Source organism: Mesocricetus auratus, unplaced genomic scaffold (assembly GCF_017639785.1).
Source record: "Mesocricetus auratus isolate SY011 unplaced genomic scaffold, BCM_Maur_2.0 Super-Scaffold_100014, whole genome shotgun sequence".
Classification (NCBI taxonomy): Eukaryota; Metazoa; Chordata; class Mammalia; order Rodentia; family Cricetidae; genus Mesocricetus; species Mesocricetus auratus.
In genome coordinates this window covers 3,241,836-3,266,994 of record NW_024429197.1, presented here as the reverse complement: position 1 = coordinate 3,266,994, position 25,159 = coordinate 3,241,836, and the positions used below count along the sequence as shown (strand labels likewise).

The window sequence follows — 25,159 nt, the reverse complement described above, 5'->3', positions numbered from 1 at the left end:
TACCCTTGCTACAAAGACAGCTTTGATAGTCCTTCTGTGGGGAAACTGAGGCTGAGGGGGACTGATGAAGCTGCCACCAGTTTCCACAGCTCCTAAGAAGTCAAGTGGAGACACAGTGGGTCCCCAGATCGGGAAGCAGTACGTGATTCTAACACAGTCCCAGCAGTAGCTCCAAATTCCAGGTGAAGATGCTGAGAGCCTAGAATGTCCAGGGCTCTGAGTGAGTACCGGCCAGAGGCTTCTCCCAACACTCATCCAAAATGCCCAGGTCATAACGTCTCCAACTGAACTGCACCCTGTGTCCATGATGCGGGAGCTTGGAAAGGGCTCATTTCTCACAGCTATGTCAAAACACGACACAAGCAACTTAGAGGAGGGGGGGACTTATCTACAGTCACATCCACGGTGGGATGGACACAGCAGCAGGGGTTTGAGGAAGCAGGTCACACAGCATCCAGTCAGGAAGCAGAGAGAGATGGATACTGGTGCTCAGCTCACTTCCTCCATTTTATTCACCCCAGCCCATGGGTGGTGCCATCCTCATTCAGGATACATCTTCCCACCTCAGCTAACCCAAGATAGAAATCCCTCATAGCCATGCCCAGAGGTTCATCTCCATGGCAAGTCTAGATCCTACCAAGCTGACAGCTAAGATCAGTCAACATCCTAAACACCAAATTCATGTTCGCTTTACAGGTGACTCTGACATGCTCTCGTGGCAATTTCATACCATATATGTGGATGGATGGATGGATGAGTGGGTGGGTGGATGGATGGATGGATGGATGATAGTTTATTTGCAGTGTGAGAGGAACCAGGGTTCCACACACACTGCACAATACCACCAGGCCACATACAATGCACTTCATTATTTTGTGCATGAAACAGTTCCTGGTGTGAAATTTTTGGTCAGGATTCTGGGCTGGCACCTGGAGTTAGAACCATTTTGGATTTGGGGGTTCTGGATTCCAGATGCTCAGAGCCCACATTCTGTTTGGGGCTTCATTGGGGTTTTCAGAAGCATCAGACCCTACAGTAGACTTTTAAGACATTTTACAAATAAGTGATGAGGGGGACATTGAACCACAGTCACGGAGCTGTGGAAGGGGGGTATGAAGACCAGGAGAGCTGAGCCCTGGGGTTACCTTGCTAAGAGCTCTTTCCAGGTATGGGGCTCACTACTGAGCCAGGCAGCATTGGGCACACTGGTGCACTGGGCAGGCATCTGGCCAGCTCCATGAGATACACCACACCAGTTCTGAGCTGCTACTGTCCCATGTCTCCCGGACACCTGTATCGACAACACCAGTTAGTGATTTAGTCATTTAGCTACACAGCCAAAAGCCTGCACTTGTCAGATGCCCTTTCTGTCCAGTCACCCTCCCTGCTACACAGGGGTCTCACCCCAATATCTCAAGGACCTTTCTGCCCTTGCTTCCCAAGCACCCCAGTCTCCCTGCTTTCCTATCTATGTATCATTACCCGAAGTGGCCCCATGGCCCTGCTGGCTGCTGGTCTGAGTCCCAGCACTGACTGGCAGAGCTCAGGGCACACATGTGGCACACACTTAGCCCTGTTGTCCCAGTGAGATGCTCTGTGGGCCAATAAAGACCCAGAGCCCTGTCCCTGGACTCAGCCTGTTAGAGACCTGGGGATATAGCCACATGCCTTCCAGCAGGCTGCCTCACAGGGCCCCGGGCATGCCTGCTCAAACTTAAGCTCTGGTCTTTGGGTCTGAGCTTGTAGCAAACACTGGTCGTTTTGTATGGGGTGGCCACTCCACACTGCATACAAATAGCCTCACTAGCTAAGGACAACAAAAACATTCCCAAAGAGCCACAGACCCGCCTCTCCCTCTCCCTTTTGCCTCCCTGGGTTTGGCCTCTGAGGGCCCCCCTGGGTCTTGCATTCCTTGGGTCCATGTTCCTCTATCCTCTGAGCACACCTTGCCCTGGGCATCGGAGACAGCACAGAGAATAAAACAGACCAGCTCACAATGGGCGTTGAGGCTCAGAGCCTGCATGCCGAACAGAACTTCCGGGCGCTACTGCTGACCAGCTGCACCACCTCAGGTAAGATATCTAAGGACTCTGATTGCACAGCTCCTCACAAGGGGTGTGGGGAGACAGCCAGGAGGCCCCAAGGGAGCCAAAACCCTAAGTGTGTGGGGGAAGACAGGGGAGAAGGTAAGGCCACAGAGGCAGCAGCCTGCAGGCTGGATGAGCTGTGGGATTAGGAGTCAAGTACAACAGCCTTGGAGGGTTTGAGCTGGGAAGCAGTCGGGGGATCTGATTTACATTTTAATAACGTGTCTCTGGGCACCATGAGGAGCTGAGATGGAGGGCGAGAGTGGCAGCCAGGGCCAGCTGGGAGGAAGCAGGAATGGCAGATGGTGGCCTGGGTTGGGGGCGGCAGTGGCAACAGAGAGAAGCAGCCAGATTCTGGATATGGGGGGTGTGAGTGAGAAGAGGAGGCACATGTGACATCGGCTTCACTGTGTGACCTTAAGTCATCACCTACCCTCTCTGAGCCAAGAGCTCTGTTCATTTGACAACCGGGGCGGGGGGGGGGGGGGAGTCACGTGACACCGCTGGAAGCTGGTTAAGGTTGGGAAGGGTGCTAAGAGGGTGGGGGTGAGGAGCGGGGGTGGAGAATATCTGATGATAACCCCAATAAGACTCTTGAGACTCTCATGGCCGCAATCCTGGCCGTGACACAGGCTGGCTGGGGGACCCTACCCTGGTCCTCCCACTCCCTCTAGAAGACAGGAATCTTTTCTCTGCCAAGGTCTGAGGGTGTGGGATGGGAGCAGCCGACCTGCCCCTCCCATGGCCCACTCTGAGGGCTTGCTTCCTGGAGGGGATGGAGGGGAGGATGGGTTCCCATCCAGGGCCATCTCCAGGGCATGGGCCGGAACGGACGCACGATGATTCCATACAGCACAACCCACCGGGAACACAAGGATTCTCACTGGAGGCCCTGAGGCAGGCTCAGCAACCAGTCTGGCCCCTCCAAGTTTGCAAGGAAGTGGGAAAGTGACAGAGATGAGAGCCACTGGCATGTCTCACCTCCAGCTCTGCCTGGCTCTTCACAATGCCATGCAAGTTCCTCATGATGCCCTTGCCTCCACAGCATCAGAGAGGGTGGGAGAGCCTCTCAAGGTTGCATAGCACAGCCAGCCACATTCAATTCTGGCCCAACAGGACCTACAAGACCAGGCTGGGCTTACAACTGACAGGTCTCCCCAGGAGGAAGAGAGGAGCTTGGAAACGCTAGAGCTGCATGCAGTATCCCTCCCACATCTGGGCCCTGTCTCCTCCCAGAGTCCTTTGGGGACCCAAGGACACACTAAGGACACACACACCCTCAGTTCTGTGTCCACAGGGGCTCACACGTATGCTCACTGAACTTGAACTACTGACTGCCCTCAAAGCTGACATGAGGGATATTACCATCTTGGTCCCCACTCACCCTTCTGCAGGACTCCAAAACATCTACATAAATTATGGCCGTATTTATTGCCTGTGTGTTGTTGGCCAGAAGAGAATGTCCCTAGCAGGAGGAAGGTCACCCCTAGGACTTTCACTGCCTCTATTCCCTATGTCCAAGGGCCCAGTGCCAACTAGGGCAGCGGAGCTCACACTGCCAGGCAGGAGTCGGGAGGGAGGGACCGGATGCTGGGCACAGGGAGGAGGCCGGTTTACGGCTTAGTTTCCACACTGGCTTCACCATTAACTTTGAATGCTTTCGTGTGTCTATAGAGTCCCCCAGGTGGTTCAGGAGGATGAATCCAGGGAATTGGTGGTGAAAACAGGGTAATGGGTGGCGTTTAGACACCAGTGAGAGTCGGGGAACAAAGGCCAGGGCAGCCTTGTCCCTGGATGCAAGGTGATGACTTCTAAGAGAGAAATCTCTCCATTCCAGTCTTCCCTCCAGCTGACAATGCCCCCCTGCTCAGGATGGCGGGTGGGATAATGGCACCTGGTGAAGGCGCTATTTTCTGTCCTGTGCCTCAAACACTCTGATTACTGGCAGCTTTCAGGCCTCCCTCACAGAATCAAGAAAGGCGAGAATTCCTTTGTAAAGTTGGCTCATCTGAGGCTGTGGGAAGCCTGGCTTCCCAGACATTTCTCACACAGGACAGCCGCTGTCACTGGACCACCCTCATCCCCATCTGGACACCAGCCTTGAGGGCCGCAGATGGGGAGACTGAGGCACAGAGGAACTGAACATCTCCTTCGGGTTCCTCAGAGAAGAGGCCCCCATGGAGCCTGCCCTCCGCCTGGCACAAGTCCCCCTTCATGTCAGGTTAGCCGAGCACTACTGAATGCTCGCCTGTAGATTAACCAGAGGTAGTGATTTCATTGGTTGTGTCCGGGTCACGAGCCTTCCCACCAGAGGCCAGCAGGTGCACACTGGAGACCCAGACTGACTCCAGAGTCCCATCCCAAGCCAGGTTTGGATCCCTGAGCTCTAGTACTGACTCTCCAGCCTGACGCTGTGTGACAATGAACAACTGGTCAACCTCTCTAAACCTCAGTGTTCTCCTTTGTAAATAGAGACAGCGTTCCAGCCAAGCTGCTGTGAAGACAGAAAGGGCCGCTCAGGGCAGGGTGCAGTGTAGACCACACAGGGTCTATGCTGGACATGGTGTGTGTGAAATCGTGCCTGTGGACTGTACAGTTCTGGATGGAAACTGAAGAAACAGTGGGCCAAGCTAGCAGAATTTGCTGTTGTTTTTCCCATTTTTACTGAGAAGGAAACGGGGCCCCGAGAGGTGAAGCCGTTTGCCTCATTTCTCTGGCAAGAGCAGAACAGGGAACGGAGCCTCTGGGCCTCTCTCGGCTGCCTGCTGGCTCTCTGAGTACCTGCCTGCCCTCCTCCTCTCTCCCCCTCTTCCTGTCTTCAGGCCCAGACTTCAGGCTCCTCTTCCCTCTGCCTCCATCCTACTCACAGCCAGTAGAGAACCAGATAGCCAACCTTGCTGATCCAAAGATGAAAAGTGCCTTCTTGCGTGCGATCCCAATTTCTCTTACTTTAAAGCCAACTTGTCATCATTAGCAGATGGGGCCTACATCATCCCACCTCTTTGCTGTAGAAGTCTCTCCTGCCACAGATGTCCGTGCAGCTGGCCTACGGGTGGTTAGGCCCAATGCTGCTGGGGACCCCATTGCCCTTGATTCAGAACCACTGTGGCTCTCAGTTCTGGGGTGGGTCCTCGGACAGAGCTGATCTTACAGTGGGGCAGAGGCACAGGAAGAGTCCCAGTGTTGGGGTGCAGGCACTGGCAGGCACAGTTAACTTAGCTCATCTCACAGGGGAGGGCACAGGACTTGAGCAGCTGAGCAGTCTGTCCCGGGCCACTCCCTAGCACACAGTGGAGCCAGACTTCAACCCAGAGTTGGGCTGAACCTCCGGCTACACCCCAAGGTCACCTGTTGCCAAGCAGATGCCCTTGCCAGGCTCCAGACTTCCGGCTTCTAGAACTACAAGCCAAATAAACTTCTATGTTGTGATAAATGACACAGCCTCTGGTATTCTGTTATGGCAACAGAAATCAGACCGGCAGGTACCAGCATGCCCGGGGGTCTGCCCACAACCTCGTCCAGCTGGATGGCTTTTGTGGGAAGGTGGGGATCTTGAGGACCATCAGGGTGTCAGAAGGGAGGGTGAGACAGCCCAGAGGCCATGCACCAACTGGGAGATATCACCCAACAAGCCCCAAGTCTTCCAGCTGTGGAGAGGTTGAGAGTTTCTGTCTCTCATGGGGGTGTGAGTCGCCTTCACCCCCGTTCTGCTCAGTGGCCACAGTACTTCCTCATGCACTCCTACAGGGAAGGGAACAGTGAATTCGCTCACGAAAAGCATTTTACAGAGGTTTAAATGTTGCATGCTGGGTTACATATGCCACAAATGGTCTTTATCGAATGGAATAAAAGAATCTGTGACTGGGACCGTCCCTGAGAATCAAGAAAATACAGGCTGAGCCCAGGGGAGACCCAGGTCTCAGGAGGGACTGAGTTCCACCAAGACAACTGTCAGGATAGAGCTACCAGCCAGCACACAGTGGGCACGCCATTTATGTTCCATGATCGGCAGCCTGATTCCTTCCTCAGTCACAGACTGTGGGGCTGCCTCTCTGTGCTTCAGTTTCTCCATCTGTAGACAGAGCAGAAGCTTAGCAACCACACTGGGTACCCTACACACACACACACACACACACACACACACACACACACACACCACACGTGTGCGCGCGCATGCACACACGCACACATGCGTGCTCTCTCCCTCCCTCTCTCTCCCTCTCTCTCTCTCCCTCTCTCTCTCTCTCTCCCTCTCTCTCTCTCTCTTGCTCTCTCTCTCCTCTCTCTGTCTCTGTCTCTGTCTCTGTCTCTGTCTCTCTCTCTCTCTCTCTCTCTCTCTCTCTCTCTCTCTCTCTCTCTCTCTCTCTCTCTCTCTCTCTCTCTCGGAATCTGCCACCTGTGGGCTTGACTCCTTGTGGTGCCAGACAGGACTTTGCATTCCAAAGCGTCCCTGGTCCTCATCAGGTCAGCAACCTCTTCCCTCCACACTGCAGCTGCCTCTTGGAGTTACTCCCAAAGACACCAGCCATGCCCAAACCCCTGCATCAGCTCTTCTTTGGAGGGAGCCCCCAGAGCCCTGAGAATTGAGCGACTATGCTGTGGCCTCTGGCCCTGCAACTTTCTCGGGCCTTGACGTGGAAGATGTAAAACCCACATCAGCACAAAGAAGCATCTGGGAAGAAAGACGGCCTGTGGCCTGGGAGGGATTATGTTATATCCACGCGAGATACAGATCTTAAAACTCACTGATGCTGGTGCCCATGTGTTAATCCCAGCCCTGGCTGTCCTGATCCTCAGCCTTAGGCTGGGTAGGCAGAGATACCTGAAGGAGTCGCAGCCTCATTGACTAACTGTTTTTCACCTGTTATGTGACCTCAAGTCAGTGTCTTAACCTCTCTGTGCCTAATGTCCTAGCTCATAAAATGGGGGAAATAGTAGACTCCAGTGCAGTGTTGTTAATGCCGATTAAGGGTATTAATATTCATAAGGTGTCTCAAAGCGTGCCCAGCGCACGGTGAGTAGTACATAAATATTTGTTAAACAAATATGTCTTGCTTACCTCGAAGGGTTGTGGTGGGATCACCAGATGATAAACTCATGAAAATCTGCCGTCCATGGTGGAAACCCATGCAAACAAATCACAGCTGTGAAGCCCATTTAAGTCTCCGTTTCCCCAAGGTGTCTCCCCTCACTGCGCGTTGGAGTATGGGATGTGAGGGGCAGACTCCGAGGTCTCTTACAGTCAGTATGACGCTGGGGCCTCAGGTACTGGGAGCCACAGACAGCTCAACACAGAAGGGCAACATTAGTCACTCTCATCTCTATTAGTGACTGTACCAGGAGCGTCAGTTGTCCCAAGTGTGAAGCAGGAATACTGACAGTTCCTTCCTCTCAGGGCTGAGGGGAGCACTGGGTACCAGACCCAGACACGCCCAGTCCTCGGTGCATAGCCAGGAGCTGTGTGAGGCTTTCTTCACCTCAGCTCCCTGGACTAACTGAGTGAGGTCCATGGCTGACTGCCGCTGACAGAGAGCCAGGGCTCAGGCACCAGGGCTTGTCAGGACTCCAGGAAGTGGGTGCTCGGTGGCTGGACACACTTGATGGTGGGCAACAGCAAGGCGTGGCCCAAAAGGTGCTGGCCAGTCAGGCGGGCGGGCACCCAGCTTTGGGCCAGACGAGGAGGCAGGTGTTTATCAAAAGGCTCCAGCTGGCCCTAATGTGTTTGCCCAAAAGCTTACTCCCAGATAAGAGGCCTGGAGATGAGCCAGTAAGTTGGGAGAATTAACTCACCCCAGAGGGAGCTGTGAACCCATCCCACAGAGAAGCTGTCACAGTGGTCCACACAAGGGCTCTGGGGGGGTCACAGGCAGAAGACAGGTGAATGTCTGGCCCTGGAGGGCCTAAGAGATGGCTGTGCCTCAGCCTATGTGCATTCTCAGTGGCTGGCAGGGAGTGGGCAGGGCAGGGTCTCCACAGCTGTGCAGGGCTCCCAGGAACGGTAGGGTGGGTAAGGAGACCTCAGAGAGGAGGAGCAGTCTTCCACTCGCTCATCCGTCACACGCTCATTCCCTCACTCCCCCATTCATTTCCTCCTTCCTGTCCGCAGCTACCATTCTATTCACTCACTCACTCACTCACTCATTCACTCACTCACACTCACTCACACTCACTCACACTCACACGCTTTCACACTTACACACTCACTCACTCACACTCACTCACACACTCACTCACTCACACTCTCACACTCACTCACACACACGCTTTCACACTTACACACTTACACACTCACTCACACTCACTCACACACTCACTCACACACTCACTCACACTCACTCACACACTCACTCACACACACTCACACTCACACGCTTTCACACTTACACACTCACTCACTCACACTCACTCACTCACACTCACTCTCAGTCACACACTCACACACTCACTCACTTACATACACTCACTCACATTCACTCACTCAGTCACTTGTGTCTCCAATGACTCATTTACTCACTCACACTCACTCACACTCACACGCTTTCACACTTACACACTCACTCACTCACACTCAGTCACACACTCACTCACATTCACTCACTCAGTCACTCACTCACACACACTCACACTCACTCACTCAGTCACTCACACACTCACTCACACACTCACTCACTCTCTCTCATCCTTCCTCTCGCTTGTTCACCTCAGAGCAGCTGCATGCTCCCAGATGCTCTAGCATCTTCTCTTCTGCTGCCACCAGCTCTGTGGAGAGTGGCACAGTGAAGCCCAGCACATGGTAGAAACTGGGCAACGGCCTCCTGAGTGTGAGATGCGTCTCACTTGGTTCTTACCTGCAAAGGGAAGGCTCCCCAAATGGTCCTAGTGCTCAGGGGCCAAGGCTCTGAGAGGAGGAAGACATTGTGTGAGCATCAGGGACAGACCCAGTCAGTCTTCAGGGACTGAAGGGGCACCCGGAAACCCTGCTGTTGGGCCTATGCTATGAGCTAGCCTGAACTGGTTTGGGGGGCATAAGAGATGTGTCACTTGGGGATGTGTCACTAAGGGGTCACTACTGGCTAAGATGAGGGTCACATTTCCTGTTCCCACTGTGTGCTGTAGTGGCCAGGTCAGAGGAGACAGAGGTATGACCAGTCTCGTAAGCTGTGGACCCAGGCAAGCACCCTTAATCAAAAGAGCTAACGTCCAAGATTCTCCAAGGCCTGTAACCTTCTGAAAGATGTGGGGAGACATAAGCAGAAAATTCCACACTGAAAACTTTGTCTTGAACCTGGAACCATTTTGATCTTGTCTGAACTTCCCCGTGGGCTCCGTGTATAAAATGTAGATGAGATAAACCAATTCCAAGTTACTGTTTAGATTCCAGCCCCATCTCCAGGGTAGTGTGCCAGGCACACGGGAGTCCAAAGGCCAAATACTTACAGCGTTCTGACCCGAGCACTTTTGTGGGGTGCTCAGCCTGCACCCCAGCCAGCTAGGCTCATCAGTGCTCACTCAAACCTCATCCGCTCGCGTGGGAAAGGGCTGTTAGATGCAGACACTGTCGTCTCCGAGACATGGAGTGATCTGCTCAAGGCCACACGGGAAACGTGTGAGTTTGCTCCGTCCCTCTGCACACAGTTTCCCCCAGAGTGGGGCATCTGGGAGGTCCAAGTCTGGAGTCAGACTTCCAGGAGCTCCGGTCAGCAGAGGTGAGGTGGGCTGGCGGCCTTGCCTGCTCCAGCTCTGGCCTGAAGCCTGGCTTCACCCCCAGCTGTGGTGAGCCTCTGCTTTCCCTGCCCCATCCTTTATGGAGACTCTAATTTTAGCCAGCCACGGAGTCAGATGGAGGGAGCTTTTAAACCCGGACTGATTTATGCTTTTCCTTAATTGCTCCAAAAAAAGTGCTCTGCATCCTAGGGGGAGGCAGGGTGGAGATGACTCTATTTAGGTTAAGAATTTAAAGCCAAGTTCTTACCAGCCTGGCAAGGAAGTAGAACCTACTCAACTTGTCACAGTGGTCGCCTCCTGCTCCTGCCTGCCTAATCTATATTGTCTCTGTGCTCCATTGGCCATCAGGGGAGGAAGTAGGGACCACCAGAAACACCCCAGATGGTCAAGTGACCACAGGACACCTGCCACATCTACTGTGGTATCCTCCAGGGTCTCAAGCACAGGGAAACATAGAAGGGTAGTTACTGGCATGGGGTGGGGGGGCAGGGCAGGTTATGTTAACAAGGAAGGACCGAGGGGGGGGTCCCTTCCATCACCTTGGTCATCCCTCTGCAGCAAGTTGGGGGTCACCCAGGTTGAATGACCTCTCCAAGGGTGCTCACAGAGGCTCCCACTCCATTGACATGAGACCTGCCATTGCACACACACACACACACACACACACAGACACGGGACTCCAGCAGTCTAGTCGATGAGGCAGGGTGGGTCCCCAGGGTCACAGACTGGCTGTAAATGCCAGGAGAGCTGCAGGGCCCAGTCTCTTTCCGTCCACTGGTCCACGTTCCCAACTCATGATGCATAGACACTGTACCCTGCTCAGTGCTGGGTGCTGGGGCAGCAGATACGTTGAAGTGGATGAGTTGGAGTAACAGACACTCTGCTATCACACAGAGCCAGCAGAAAAAGAAGCACGGAGCTCCGACTACAGCAAGGCCAGAAACCCACGGCCTCCCTCAGCATGGCTGTCTCCACTTGCCCCCGCTACCCCAGCAGCCTGTCAGTCCCTAGCATGCACCCCTGTGTGGCAGGTGACAATCAAGGGGAGAGTATGGCTACCAATCTTTACATAATTAGGAGGACTTCTCTCTCTCTTCTCTTCCCACTAGGCAGAAAGCAGGAAGATGCGGCCCCAGGAAAGGTCAGGTGCATGGAGCCTGGATCCCTATGACCCTGTGTGGAGGGAAGCCAGCTACAGTGGCCCCTGTGTGAGCAGGAAAACAGACAGCAGGCGAGCCCTCTGAGGACAGTTGGAGGCTTGCTTGTTACAGCATCACATGGCTAACTGCTACACCCTTAAAGAGCCATCCTATCAGTGAGGAAATACTTAATTAGACCTTTATGACAACCTCGTGGGGCAGCTGTTCCCCCATTTACGCACTGGAAAACCGAGGCGCGGGGAGGTGAAGTTACTTGCCCAGTGCCACACAGATGGTAGATGGGGTCAGAACTGGCGTCTGACTTCCCACACCCAATGTCCAGATGACATACTCACAGCAGGAGGTGTAAAAGAGGGAGTCGTGGCTAAGGATGGAGATGCTACATCTTGCCTCTGGGTACGGAAGAGGGGACAGGAAGTCAACCCTGGGCCACCAGTATATTTCCTATTCCTAAAGATGCTCGGAAAGGAGAGACCAAAAGTCCACTATTGGTATCTTGTCCCCAAGCTGGGACAAGAGATCCCTGGGGCTATGCCCACTTGCATAAGCAGAGGCCATTGCCTTGAATGACTTTTCCTGATCCACAGGGAGCTCTCTTCTCTTCTCCTGAGAGAGGAGAAAGCAGCAGGACAGGAGGTGGAGCAGCGTTTAGTGCTTGCTGTGAGTGTGCGACTCTCCGGAGCCCGCTGCATATGCTGGACATGGTGGCAGTGTGTGTCAGTGACCCCAGTTCTCCTGTGGTGAGATGGGAGATGGAGACAGGAGAACCCCAGGAGCCCTGGGGCCAGCTACCCCAGCGTATGCAGGATGATGGGGTCTCAGAATAGATGGAAGGTGATTTCCAACACCTGAGGCTAACCCTGATCTCTACATGCACTCCACGCACAGGTGCACCTGCAATGGCGCAGGAACACGCCCACCGTCCTAAGTTATGGGAAGGCTGAGGCTGCACATCTCAGAGTGGCGCCCGGTACCCACCATGGCCTTACCCCCTTCTCTCTCACCAGCCAATCTCTCTCTCAGCCTCAGTCCTCACCAAGAAGCAGGTGTCGTTCAGTTTTGACGCTGATCCTGGGTGATTCAGGGCACAAATCAAACCCCAACTAGGCCACGCAGATGAACCCAGGACCGACTCAGAGCCACCCATTCCCGAGGAGACCCCAGAGGGACACACAGTAGGGTTAAATCCATGACAAAGACACCAGGAAGCTGGGCAGGGCACCCACTAACTGGAATCCTCCCATGGAGCACCCCCACCCCTCCCACACAATAGCCTCTCCCTCCTAGGCCTGAGGGAGGCTTCTCTGAGCTCCGTAACACTACGCCACTAATAAGATTAAAACGTATCTCCTTCTCGCAGCATCGATTCATAGCTCTGATTTACCACTGCTTCTCGGCTGCTCCAAAACGGATGTGAGGGCCGACACCTTAATCTCTATCCAGCAAATAACTGCTAATTAATACCTTTCTGCTTCCCGTCGCCTGCCAGCTCAGAGGGACATCAATGCATACAGCCACATAGCCCACTGTGCCCTCACTGGGGCCTGCGGGGCCAGAGGCCATCCTAGGACACAGTGGAACTGACCAGGAGAGGGTGGAGCGTTAGTGCTGAAGTTAACTCCCACCCAATCAGACACACACAATCAGCTAACAGGAAGTGGGGGAGGAGTCGAGTGACAGACAGACTCTAGGGGAACCCAGCTCCCCTAAAAACATCACCCTGTCCTGCCTCAGATTCCTTATCTGCAAAGTAGAGATGGTGCAGGACCCACCACGGAGTTCTCCAGAAAGCCATCCAGAGTTGGTCTGGTGTGTGTTTGTCCCCGTCTCCTGCTCTGCTTTTTTTTTTTTTTTGACTCAGAATGCCTTGTTTCTCGTGTCCAAAGCCAAAGGGGCACCAGGAAACTGCAGACGACAGATCTCCAGTGGCGGGACATCTGGGTAAGGACGCCTGAGAAGGGGTCGGCGACTAACACACACCTTGGCTAGGTGGAGCTGAACTCAGCCCACTTTCCTTCTGCCCCCCCCCCCCCCCAGTTTAGCTCAAAGACACCTCCTCTGAGATGTCACCCTGCATCTCCCTTCCGCCTCACTGGCTCCTGTCCTGGGCTACTCTGTCCGCCGCAGGGCTACAGTCAGATGTTTACATCTGTCTCATCTGTCCCACTGTCAGTCCTGGGGTCCCAGTCAGTGCCACATCGGGCTGACAGTAGTAGACCAGTGTTAGATAAGCAAGCAGCCGATTGTAACTGGTAAGAACAACAGCAGTGATAATACAGAGGGTAAGATGCTCCTCCTCCCTCTCTCCACTCAAGACACCTCCAGTCCTTCCAGGAGACTTCATAGACACTGTCACCATATGTGTCAGCGGCCACACAGCCTCCACTCTCCATCACCCCTGACAGCATCTTCTAGGCAGTGGGGAGAGGGCGGGTGAATGCCCCAGAAGATATTACCAGATGTTTGCTGTTTCAGGGGTTCAAACCCAAACTCACAAGCTGCTGGATGAGCACCAATCGTCCCTGTGGCCAGCAGGGGACACAGGGTAGCTCCTCTTGGGCCAGGACATTGCATAGACCCCGGGGAAAGGGTCATAAACTGAAGACTAGGGGCATGTACCCTGTGCTGTGTGACTCTGGCTTGGTCCCTCAGTCTCCCCGAGCTCATCCTCCAAATGGCTACCACAAGACCAGGTGTGCTAGAGATTTGTGACCACCTCGCAGGGCTCTCTCTAGTCGCAGAGTCTGTGTGCATCTGCAGGGTTCCCCCCTCACAGCAGCACGTAACACGTGGCTCAGGCCCTGCTCTGAGAGGAGGGGTGGGGAGGGCCAGCAGCTGTGCCAGCCAGAGCCAGCCCGGGTGCTCTTAATAAAACACAATGAAGCGTGGGATCCTAGGACATTCCTGCTAATTCAAGGCTCCCGTGAGGCGAGGTGGAGCTGTTGGCCGGCAGTGGGGAGGGAGGGGCATGGGGGTGTCTTAGGGAAGGGCGAGGAGCCGGAGAGGGGCGTCTCCACAGCAACCCACATAGTGCTGCGTGGGAGGTGGGAGGAACCTGAGGTACTTACATCCCTTCTGGTGGCCCAGGACAACTCACAGCTCCCGAGCCTTAGTGTCCCCGTGCAGAGATGACCAGAGAGGATCATGCACCTGGCACTTGAAGTTGGGACCTCCCCTCATCCTCCGGTCCTCACCCCTGAAGGTTTTGCTTGACTGTGCCACTCCCCCAGGCAGGAGAACAGAAAGACTGAACAGGAATCCCTGAGTCAGGAATGACCCATGTGCCACCTCCAAATAGGTTCCGTGCTACCCAGTGGAAAACTGGGGGTCCCAGGGAGCTCAGTCTGGAAGCTCCGAGCCAGTCAAATACTGAGTACCCCGCATGCTTTCTAAGGCCCTCCCTTGTCCCATCAGAGTCCCTCTCATTCACTGCAAACCTGCAAGTCCAGCCTCCAGCCGCATGGTCCTGCCATGGTGACTGGGGTGTTGCTCCTGTTTGCAGGCCCAGCACCTGAAGTATGGCAGATGGGCAGCAGATAGGCCTCTCCCCACTGAGTACCACCTGTGGCCATTGCTCCTTCTAGCCTTCTTCTTGCTCCTGACAGGGCGCCTCTCCCCACTCATGGGGACACTTATTCTCTAGTTTTGCCCTTGAGGAGGCAGCTCATGGGGGATGCCTTTACCTTAGTCTCATTCCCCACACGTCCAATGCCTGCTGGGCCACTTGTAATACAGTGGGGATGCAGTAAATGTTTGTTGGAGAAAGATGGGTGGGTGGGTGGATGGACGGATGGACAGATGGACGGGTGGATGGACAGACGGACAGGTGGATGGACAGATGGACGGACGGATGCCTATGTGAGTGAATGTGTGTGTGGATGAGTGGATGAATGTGTGTAGATGGGCAGATGGAGACAACATACAGGTGGATGTGTGGATCTGTGGGCAGGTGGATGAACAGAGCAAGCAAGTTGGGATTCTTCCTTCCTTGCTGGTCTGGCTTTGAAGGCCTAGTGAACCCATCCATAGCTCTGGGTGTCTCTGGTGTGATGGTCCTAAGCTGCTGAGGAGCAGACACGCATCTACCAACTCCCCAAACTACAGGTTACTGAGTCACCCCAGGACACGTGCTAGTGTAGGGGGAGGTCTGAGGATGGGTCATAAGACATTATTGGGCTCCACATGTGTGAGAATGGCAGGTGACCCCTAAATATCGATGTCTCAGAGGAGACTTATCACACACGAAGGTCTCAGTTCGAAGGATGTGGGTTTGAACAGAAGGCTTGGCATGTACAAAAGTCAAAATTCCTAGGGCAGCTCACAGCATGGAAAGGCAGATCTTGTTGTCTAGTTTTGCGTGGCCCTAGTGGTCCTCCCTGTATGCCGCCCATCCTCCCTCCACTTCTTCCCAGAACACTACTTTCCTTGAAGCCATGCTCTCTGGGATTCCTGGAGGAGGGAGGGCTGGTTGCAGAGCCTGTGTGCTTACCCATCACCATGGACCATATCTCCCTGGCCAACAGCACACCTACCCAACCCCTCCCCACCTGTCCAACCCCTCCCCACCTACCCAACCCCTCCCCACCTGTCCAGCCCCTCCCCACCTGTCCAGCCCCTCCCCACCTGTCCAGCCCCTCCCCACCTGTCCGCCCAGCTTTGCATGATGCACTAAATATAGATACACAATCTGCCTGTATGGCTTCTTTCTGTGGGAAGCAATGCTGCTTAAGTAAAATCCTTTCAAGTTTAAAGCCCCGGGTTGCACGCTTTCTCCAGGACACAGACATAATAATCATGAGGCCAGAGACAACAGAGCACAGGGAACACCTCCCATTGATGGAGATCACAGAAGGGCAGGCCCTGTGGCCTTCCCAGTGACCCAGTCATAAGGTCCTAGAACTCCAGATCCCCACCAAGGGTCACATGGGGTTTGGATGGGAGGCTAACCAAGATCAGGTTAAACCAAGCCAACAGATAGACAGGCAGGCAGAAAACAGGACCACACACTAGCCATGCTACCTTGAGAAAGTGACTTAACGTCTCCGGGGCTGCAGTTTCTTTTGAAAAAAAATGAAGATTCTGTACAAGCAGGTGCCTCTTAGGAAGATGTCATGAGAGTGAGTTCAACCAGCTGAGAGCAGATACAGTGCTGGACACACAGACAGGGTGCTTGGGACACATTTGCTGTTGGTACCACTTGCAGTGGATCTGGGCCTGGGCAGCCCCATCTTGGACCGTGAGTCAGAACTGTCCCCGGGCACACACAGGTGACAGAAGTACTAACAACCTTTGGCCCCAGAGGCCTGTTCAGTGGGAAACAGGACTCTCATGAGTCTCAGGACGGAGCTGCAATCACAGCTACATCTTAGTCCCTTTTCCCATTGCTGTGATTAAAACACCCAGACAAAAGCAGTTAAGAGGGAGGGGTTTATTTGGGTTTTCAGTTCAAGGGTGCAGTCGACCATGATGGGGAAGCCGTGGTGACAAGAATGTGAGGCAGCTGGTCACACGGCATCCACAGTCGTATGACCAGGCAGGGACGTGATGAACGCTGACGCTCGACTCACTTTCTGCTTTTCGTTCTGGCCAGGACCCCAGGTGTAGGTGTGTCTTCCGACCTTAAACCTCATCAAGACAGTCTCTTGATGATGTGCAGAAGGCTTACCTAGTCTAGACAATCCCTCACAGATGCCTGGGGACTTGTCTTCTAGGTGACTCCAGGTCTAGCTCACTGTCACTGTCACACCTCATCTCACTTCTTTTCCTGCCTCCCAGAACTCCAGGTGCCCCAGGCCCTTTGTAGACAATGATCTTGGTTTCTACAGCTCCCATGTTCCCCATGCAAACTTCTAAACTATCTTCAAGACCCAGTCATGTGTGTCCCTCTCTGGTTAGCTTTGGCTTGCACGTAGATTAGTGATTCCCCAGCCTGTGTCCCCCATGGGCTTGGTGACTCTCCCCATTTTATAATTTCTAATAGTAATTATTGACTCATGAGTTTTTGCCCACTTGAGGACAATGATCTTAACCAGCTTTAGCCCCAGCCTGAGCCTAGGGTCCAACTCAGAGATGATGCTCACAGAAGGAACAGGTCTACACTCCAGGTATGCATGGCAGTTGGAGTGTCCCTTGTCCGTCCTACATCTACTCTTGAGAAGGGTCCTACAGGGGGTGATACTTCATCTCAGAAGACTATGGTGTCTTGAGCAAGTGCCTTAAACCCTCTGAGCCACAGTTTCTCTTTCTGTAAAATGTGGGTTCCTGCAGCTGGGGGAAACACCAGCTGAGTCTTTAGGAGCTCTTGTGGACATGGATGGGACTTGTCTTCCACATACACCATTGTGGAAGACTCCCAGATCGCTCAGATCCATCCTTCAGTGCTATAGGAGAGTGGAAGAGAGTTAATGGAGGTTGGAAGTCTCATAGACTTCAGCTCCTGAGACTCAGGACCTACAGGCTGGAGGCCTTCCCAACAAACCAGTCCTTTTCAGGGTTCCTGCAGCCACCTCAAAGTCAATTAGGAACTGTCTATTAGAGAGTCAGCCACACGAGTGTTTGAATGTGAACTACGAGTCATCCAGTCAGTATCGAAAGCTGTGCACTATGCTGAGTGCAAGACAAATGAACAGGGAGAGTGGACTTGACTTTCAACTTGACTTTCAGAGACCCATCACGTGCACAATAAGGATAGGGTGTGCCAGGGACAAAGGTCTTGGGAAGGGGACTTGGGTTGATAGCTCAGCAGAGTTTAAGGAAGACAGCACCCACCAGCACCCACTACCCAGGGAAGTGGGATTCTCGTGTGACTTAGCACCCTGCCCAAAGAGCATGGACAGAGAGACATCCCACAGAACACAGAGGTGGGTCTTTATCGAATAATTAGAGCAGTCTGGTACACAGAAAAGTTAACAAGCATGGAAATATCACCTGCTCCAACTTGGTCCCCAAGGTGGCACCAGATGTCCTGAAGGTTCAGGACACAAAGCCAACTGGAAGGGGTGGGTAGGGTAGGGGTGGAAGGGCTGGGATGGGACCCACTCAGGAGCAGAGCCAAGGGCAGGACTGTTGCAAGGCAGCTCGAGGCAGGGGAGTTCCATCTGGTCCCCAGCCCTTCAGAGATGGTGTCAGAGAAGAAATTGTTGCTGGCATTTGTCACTGCAATTTTCGATGAGCGCCATGTGCATAAGCCTCTCCTGAATTTCAACTGGCAAAATTAGTCGGCATCAAAGTCAATTTGAACCTTCAGGTAGATGAAGGAAGGGCTGGGACGGGGAAGTTGCTGGTCAGGAGGAAAGAACTTGGCCTATTCGGAAGGAAGCAGGGAGGTGTGTGGGCAGATGTGGGGTGCTCTCAGAGGAGACTTTGGGCTCAACATCTCCCTACTGAGATTGCTCTAAAAGACTTTAAATAGAGGAAGACTCTGCACTCCACCACGCTAGCTCACTCGTGGGCCTCCTCCCCTGACCTGTGCCTGTGAGGCAGAGTCGCGGCTAGGAGCACCTGCTTGGAGCTTGCTGGTGATGGATGTGGCTCAGGTGTCACACGGCAAGAGCCAGTGGGGATGTGAGGAAAGGTGATCGGAATGGATCTAAGAAGGGAGAACATCTCCGTGGGAAACAGAGTGGAAAATAGACTGGGAATGACGAATCAGTGCACCCTGGGGTGAAGTCATCCATCAGCGAGGTGGCCGGGATCAGGGAGGCTCAGGGGTTCTGAAACATCTCGAGTTGGAAGGACACACGGCAAAGGCCGTCACAGGTTAGTGTGGGAGCTGGCACACCCTGTGCACACCGCGATGTCCTGGAGAAGCCAGGCTACCTCCTTCCTGTCCCAGGGGGAAACTTGTCATTGTGGAACTGTCAATGTGGAGAGTATGGTTAGTGTACCGGGCTCTGCCTCTCGTCAGCACCGTCATCAAGCACATCAGGCCGCCACAGAGTGCATCCCTCCCCTGACAAATGAGGAAACTGAGGCTGGGTGGGAGTGGGCTGCTTCTCACGCTGTCAGTAAAACTCATTCTGCCTCTGTATGTGCTGAGTGCCTCAGAGGCTAACCTAGAACTTCCAGCTGTTGCTCAGTGTATACCAACAGCAGACCCCACGGCCAGCTTCTCCTTTAGGTCCCTAACAAGTGCCCTCTGTCCAGGCCGTCCTGCCCTCAAGCAGTTTCTATGCCTACTGCTTCCTCGTCTCACAGTTCCCCAGGCTGCTGGAGATCCAGTCCCTGCACAAACGGCCCTGAGATGGCCCCTCCCCTGGGGTCCCATGCCACCCTGGGTACTCACAGATCACGCAGACTGTGCCCCTGAAGCCCGAGCCTGCTCCTCCTCTCTCAAAGGCTCCCTCCCCGCTCAGTGGCTCACAGCTCATATCCACCTCCTCCCCAGACTACCTGATCCCTGCCACCTGCTCTGCAATGCGTTTAGCATTTTTCTTTAACTCCCCTCGTTATTTACTTAGATAAAACCACTTTAAAGAAAGAGAGAGAATTTAAATCACGGCCCCAAATGGCAAACCAACACCAGTTGCTTTAAATAGACCGAGAACCCAATGACAAAGAGAACCAAGCTGACACGGGAGACATCTTGCTCCCTCTCGCTTACGGAAGGCTTGTGGCCCCAGTGATGGAGCTCTGTCTTAGAGAGGGTCCTGCTGTGTAGCCTAGGCTAGCCTGGTACTTGCTATGTAGCTCAGGCTAGCCTCCAGCTCATGATCTCCCTGTCTCAGCCTCAAGAGTTATGAGACAACAAATATGTCCTACGCTTCCCAGTCTCCAGCTCCTTATCTTTTTGCTTAACAGGGAGGCTAGCGGTGGTGGCAGAGATTTCAAGATGGGTGGCCTCACCTGAGGTGCTGTCCTGGGATGGGAGGACAGCCTGAAAAACAAAATGTGCAAGAGCACCCAGCCCCCACCCTTTCCCCACCTTAAAGGAATCAGGGCACAGACCAACCTGCCGGTGGGACCTGCTGAGGTAGAATTCTCCCTCTGAGCCATCCCACAGATGCCATCAGCCACCAGGACCCATGCCAAGTGGCTTGTGTGGTCACAGTGACTGAACCTTGTCCACTCAGTCAGTGCATGCTGAGAAACTTTGTTTAGTGTTTCTTTTCATGTGTGTGCATGTGTGGGTTTGTATGTACGTGCATACGTATATGTGTGTATGTTTGCGTGTATGTACTCGTGTGTATTTGTGTATGCATGTATACCTGTATGTGTATTTACATGTGTGTACAGGTGTACCTCCCCACACACACTCCATGCAGGCGTGTGTGAAGGCCAGAGGCTGACGTGGGAATGTTTCTTCAGTTGCTTCTCACAGACCCTGGTGGCCCTCCCTTTGTCTAAACTGTCAAGTCAGCAAGCCTCTGGGATCCACCTGCCTCTGACCTCCCCAACCCCAGTCCAGGGATTATGGGGGTGCACTATGCCTAGCTTTTTCATGGGTTCTGGGGATCCCACAGAAAATGCCCTACCCACCAAGCCATCTCCCTGGTCCCACAGCCATGCCATTCAACAGCTGTGGTCCTAGACCGTAAGTTTAATTAAGGCCTGGAGTAACTCATTCATTCTCCTTTGGATTTCTAGAACTCAACACGGTGCGTGGTCCAGGAACCCTGCAATCTTCATCTGCTGCACAAAGAGGCAGAGGCAGGGAGGATGGAGGGAGGACCAGAGAGGACCTTGCCAGCTCCTGAGCCAAGCAGCCATTCCCTGCAGCTCTGGCTATCCTGGAAGCCACTAACCCCGCCCACTCAGGCAGCCCCAGCCTCAGGAGCCTCCTCACAGGCTTCCATGCCTCTTCCTCATCCCACCTCTATCTCCTCAGTCAGGTGACAGACTCCAGACCCCCACCCCCACCATACACACCGCTCTGACAGACTCCAGACCCCCACCCCAACCACACACACCGCTCTGACAGACTCCAGACCCCCTCCCCCACCACACACACCGCTTCCCCTCCCAGCAAGCAGCGACCCACTTTTCAGCAGCAGAAGTGAACAAAGAGGTCTTTGTGAAGTGGCCATCACGGCTGTCCCCACAGCTCTCCTTCCGCCCCTGCCTGGGACAGTAGGTGCCCCGTGACAATTAGAGCTCTTCACCTGCTCTCTGGAGGCAGGCACCTGGCCTTTGGCTATTTATTATACAGCTTGAATTTCTGCGTGATGAAATACCAGCCAGGCTGTCTCAGGAGATGAGCCATGAGCACCAACTACAAATGCCGTTGCCAGTCCCCTGCCTACTCCCAGCCTGGCCTTTGCGCCCCAGAACCTCTGTGCTACCCAGCAAAATGCCAGGGCAGCCCCAATGGACACCTTCCCATTGGGTGAGGTGTGGGGGAGGGGGAAGGAAAGGATGGTGCTGGCGAGATAATGGGAGTGCCCGTGACTAGTGAGAAACAGTTCCATCAGAGGAACCTCTGCAGTGACAGAAACAGAAGGACAAGGGGACAGAACGGTGAAGCAACAAATACCCAGCAGCTCAGCTGCCCCACTCCCCGGTGAATCCTGTGACTTGTGAGGCTGGGCACCGGACTGCCTTCCACCCACTCCCAACTGCTGCCAAGTCTCCACCAGGCACTAGAAGACCCTGGAAATCTTCTCACTGGACTCTTCAGAGACGAGAAACTGGAACGCGTTCCCCCGCGTTACTCTGGGTGGGCTTAGGAAAGAGTCCTTCCCAGACCTTGCGTTTTGGCGTACCTTAGTAACAGGGAGGACAAGTCAGGTCAGGAGCACAAGCCAGTCAGGAACACAAGTCAGTCAGGAGCACAAGCCAGTCAGGAACACAAGTCAGTCAGGAGCACAAGCCTACGGTTCGGCTTCTGAGAAGCTGAGGCAACAAGAAGTTCTGGGGGTGGTGATACACACCTTCAATCCCAGCACTTGGAAGGCAGAGGCAGGAGGATCTCTGTGAGTTTGAGTCTAGCCTGGTCTACCTAACGAATTCTGGGACAATCAGGGTTACCGTAGAGAGACTCCATCTAAAAATCAACAGTGTTTTTTTTTAAGTGTTGTGGCTCAGATCACCTTGCCTACTGCACACGAGGCCCCAAGTGCTGAACTAAGGAAAACAGCTGTGGAGGAGACGGCTTGTCTCTCCTCTGGCTCCAACACTCTTCGGTTCCAGCGGTTCAGAAATTGGGAGGTTCTTTACAATGCCGCCATGTCTCTGCACTGTGTCACGTTGTCTGGGCTCCCGGGCAGGGGGTTGCACTACTCTCTGAGAGCCAGAGGTGGTGATTTTAGCAGCCACGTCTCCTGTCCCTGTCCAATACCAGACACCAAGGCTTCTTTGCCTCGCTTGGCATGCCTGTCCCAGCAGCCTTACCTGACTTGTGCCTTTGGGGAAACCAAGGCTGGGAAAAATGCCTTCAGCCTCAAATGCATGCATGAGGCACATGGTAGAGACAAGACCTGACTGGTCAGGTGCCTGCTGGAGACTAGATGTTTCTCCACAGACAGTACCTGCTCCCATCAGTCTTGGCTCTGGCCCAGGCAGTCCCGGAAGACCCCAGTCGGGACTGGGAGCCATGGGATAGTCCCTGAAGGGCAGTATGTCTTCCTGGAGGCTACCTTATCTCTGGAAGCCCCACAATCATCCATCACCCAACAGAGGTTCCAGAAAGTTTCCCAGCTACAGGGCCAAACTCGCTTTGGCTCCCAGGCTCCAAGCACAGACCAGACCCTGGGCCTGGTTAGCAGCAACCTCTGCCTGCTGTCCATCCACAGTCCAGTGCCAGCCTGGTCTCTGGCCACCCCTTCTAGGCTCAGTGATACATGTTTGTTCTTCTATCTTCCTTGGACCCCTCTGCACTACTGGGCATATCCAACCTCTTGACAGTGAAATACATTATAATAAAACCACACACACACACAAGCCACACCCCCAGTCTCCTGCTCTTGCCTGTTAAAAGACAAAGAGGCTAATACTGAGATGGGTAGAGACATACCCAGGTATACTGTACCAGGCAGTAGGTGGCTCTGACCCCAGTTCAAGTGGGGACTGGAACTTAAGACCACTGGTTACTGGGCCATAGGACCAAGATGGAAGTGGGCCCAGCAGACCTAAGTGTCCTGCCCAATGATTTTTAGCTGGTTCTTCTGGAGACCTTGTTGTAGCACTGACTGTTTCTGGGACATCAATGTGCCTTCCACAGTCAGCTGCAAGTTAGTAACAGGAAACACTCATGGATGAGGAGGGACAGGCAGAGAGTGGCCAGGTAGAGCCAGTTACCTCGCTGCAGGGTGGCCTTGGGCTTGTCACAGAAGCTACGCAAGCCTCATAGCCTAGTCTGCAAAGTGGGGAGACTGTCTTACAATCTGTGGGTACACCTGTCTGGTACAAGGTCACCATTCAATAATTGTCTTTCCCTCCCTTTCTCCTTCCCTCTTCATCTCCAACATCAGGCACCAGCCAAGGGCATCACCCCTCTCCACGCCGCACCAGGGAGCACACTGAAGCCCTGTGCCCCTCCCACCATCTTCTGCAGTTGACTGGTCTGCTCAGACACCAGCCAGAGTGACTGTGCCTGACAATGCACAGAACTGGACAGCAGGCACATTCTCACAGTCCTAGAGGTGGCGGACACAGCAGTGTCAGGAGACAAGCCAGGCCCAGTGTCTGAGTGCCAGGCTCAGGGGAGACATCATTCATTCATTCGATGACCACTCTAATGACCTACCAGTCTTCTGCAAGAGAGGCTGTTGTTCCAAGAGCAGAGGGTCCTTCCTGCCAGGAAGTTCTCTTGTCTATCCAGACTAAATCACACATGCTGCAAACTTCGTCATGTGCTTGCTGGCTCCTCTAAACCCGGCTTGTGTGTCTAAAGGTTAAAGGTGACTTATTAATATGAATAGCCCTGTACTGGGCATCACTGTGTGTTAGGGGAAGATGCAAAAATGAGCAGAAACAAGCAAGGCTCCTGTCACACTCAGCAGAGATGACAATGTGGATCTCAGATGACACTCAGTGGGGCTCTGTCCTTCAGGGAAGGCGGAGCACAGGGATGGGACCGGCCACCTCTAACCAGTGAACCACACAGCCCTCCCAGTGTTACCAACAGCAGAATAATCCTGTTTCACACACAGGGCCCAGTGCAGTTCTTTTCAGGAAGTTGACACCTCCTCCAGAGGGCTCCAGTTCCAGAGGGGCTGATGAGGAGACTTGGGAGGCTCCCCCTCAATACCCCTTGAGCTGGACTTGCTAGGAGGTGGCTATGGCTGACACAGGAGCCCCCTACCAGAAGCCCCAGGCTGTCAAATGTCTCTGCACTGTGACTGGGTCCATCTCAGATCCCTTCCTGAGGGGTAAGCCTCACCAACCCCAGGCCCTGGGAAATGACAGAGGGCAGCTTCTGAGGGCCTCATCGGCCAGGAGGGCAACCTAAGTAGTTCTCTATCTTCTACATTCTGCGGAGCGTTCAGGTTCTGTCTGATGGTCCTGTCTTGGTCCTGAGGGCCACACCCAACTGTAGCTGAGGCCAGTTCTCCCCTAGAGACACCTGAGTGTCGTGGGGGCAGCTCTGGCTTGAGTCACGCAACCCAAAGGTCTTGTCTCACTGACACCTAGTTTGGAAATGCGTCTAAGCCAAGCCCAGAAAGATCTGTGTGCCTGGTTGGTGGGAGGCAGCAGGCAGACACGCCGGCACAGATTCCTTCCCAGGCTAAGATCAAGTCCGCACTACAGGGCCCTGCTCCTGCTGTCTCTCTGCTGCCTTGGGCTCCATAGTGACTGCCTCTAGTTCCTCACTTTGCATCCAAGAGCTCCTTATGAGGAGTGTAGACCAGCCAGTAGGCCCCCCCCTCTTGCCCCTGATCTCCTGGAAACACACAGTGGGGGGCCTTACCATCCTGTTTGTCCCCTGAAACTTATTCCTAAGAATGGGCACCTCCTAGGGGTGACACCATGGTCTTCACAGTCTGTTGTTGAAATGGAAGGCCCAACTCCCTTAGCACATGCTCCAAGTGGCTGCACCTGCCTTCAAGGACAGCAATGCGGCTGTGTGGGGACCGCTACAGACCTGGCAGAAACGCCTCTCAGCTTGCCTAGTGTTTCAAGGGGGTGGGGGAGGGGAGGGTGGGTGAGTAGGGAAGGGGAGGGAAAGGAGTTGGGGAGGGAAGGGAAGAAGGGAAGAGAGGATGCAAAACAGGAGGGAAGGGAGGGGAGGAAGGGAAAGGAGTAGGAAAG

General features: G+C 53.9%; 1 protein-coding gene and 1 long non-coding RNA gene across 3 annotated transcripts in view; one reads left to right on the top strand and one right to left on the bottom strand.

The window, feature by feature from the left end:
- Igsf21 (immunoglobin superfamily member 21) overlaps positions 1-25,159 on the bottom strand; it is a 214,609-nt gene that overhangs the window by 184,412 nt on the left and 5,038 nt on the right. The gene's annotated exons all lie outside the window — the stretch shown is intronic.
- On the top strand, positions 1,548-24,887 carry LOC106022030. 2 transcript variants are annotated; one of them, XR_002385125.2, is made up of 3 exons: positions 1,561-2,072; positions 10,922-12,913; positions 20,558-24,887. It is a non-coding gene; the product is annotated as an uncharacterized LOC106022030 (long non-coding RNA). The 2 variants fall into 2 exon arrangements; XR_005881478.1 differs by lacking the exon at positions 10,922-12,913 and having other exon boundaries at positions 1,548-2,072; positions 20,558-23,751.